This window comes from Corvus brachyrhynchos, unplaced genomic scaffold (assembly GCF_000691975.1).
Source record: "Corvus brachyrhynchos isolate BGI_N302 unplaced genomic scaffold, ASM69197v1 scaffold310, whole genome shotgun sequence".
NCBI lineage: Eukaryota > Metazoa > Chordata > Aves > Passeriformes > Corvidae > Corvus > Corvus brachyrhynchos.
The window spans coordinates 3,605,492-3,606,925 of record NW_008236213.1 but is presented as its reverse complement, the minus strand read 5'-3'; positions in this window follow the sequence as shown (position 1 = coordinate 3,606,925).

Here is a 1,434-nt window from a genome sequence, read left to right as displayed (position 1 = left end):
ATGTATTCCGTATGACTTTGCTTTTTGGATTACTTATCAAATTGCAGCTGTAGTATCATAACACCACTATGTAGGTTCATACCACCACGATGCAGAAAGCTGTCTCTTTGTCTAAAGCAATATCCTCTGTTGAGATCTGGATGAGATTCCTGTCTCACATCAGTCTTACAGAGATGCTGCTGCGCTGGCTAAATTACCTCTGGCTCATGGTAGCTGTTTTCACAGCCTTCACGATTTTGAGTGTTTTGCTCTTACTTGCATTAGGAGTAATGTGATCCTGCCTTTTATTTTTCTGTTAGCCATGGTTACAGAAGAATGTTGGCTGTGGGTGCATAATAACATATGATGGAAAGAACCACCTGTATCATTAAAATACAGCTTCCAGCTACTGCAAACATTACCTCATATAATAATCACTGTTATTTATTTGTTGAAGTCTGTCTTAAAAGCATTCTGGTGGCTTGGACTCATCCCTGTCCTGTACCTAATTCCCTTTTTGCAAAACTGCCCCTGAGCATGATTGGAAACTACTGGTTTTCTGCTGAAGTTCTTTATGGGCAGCTGATATCTCACTTGTGCCAACATTACTTTTTAATCTGAATACTTAGCAAACTCTTGGTGCTCAGTGTATTTGTAGCTGGCACTCTTTTTCCCATCAGCCCTGGCTGAACAAGCCTGGCTTGTCTATCTAGCCTCCTGTCACAAATTAGGTTCTCAATACCTTCACTGTTGTTTTCAGCCTTCTCATCCTCCTTTGCTGGTTTGAAACCACCTTTCAGAAACAGAGGTGAACAGAATAATACACAGCCACTCAGACTTGGTCACAGAAAGGCTTTGTCTCACACTTTCCTCTCATTGCTTCAGATGACCTGTCTCTGCCTTAGACCGTGGACCAGATTGTGAAATCCAGGAGAGACCCATTCACCTCAAATCTGGCAAAGGAGGTGACAACTACAACATCTGGCACAGGATGGCTATCACCATGCTGCTCTCCAGAGGCTCCAGATTTCTCTGGTTTTGCTGTCTGATAGCAACCTCTCAGTGATAGATCAGACCAATGGAAACACTGGATTAATACCTATGCTCCCCAAGACACATGTGTGGAGCACATCTGGGATTGGCATTGGCCTTGTGTCACAACAGGATTTACCACACTTATCCCAACCTGGAGCCTGTGTACACAATGTATTAGATTCACTACTGTGCCTCATCAACCCCTATAATTTGAATGTTATTAATTTCATGCACCTTTTAGAAGTTGTGTTCTTTTGTTTTTCTCATATCTAAACAAGTTGCCTCATTGCAACTTTTCTTGAGAACTCTCTGCCAGTTCTCTTTTGCTCCATCATTGTCGTTTATTTCTCTGGGGTACAGAAGTGCATGGACAGTTTAAAAACAGTGAGCCCAATTGTTTAGGAAGCAGGTCTGATAAAT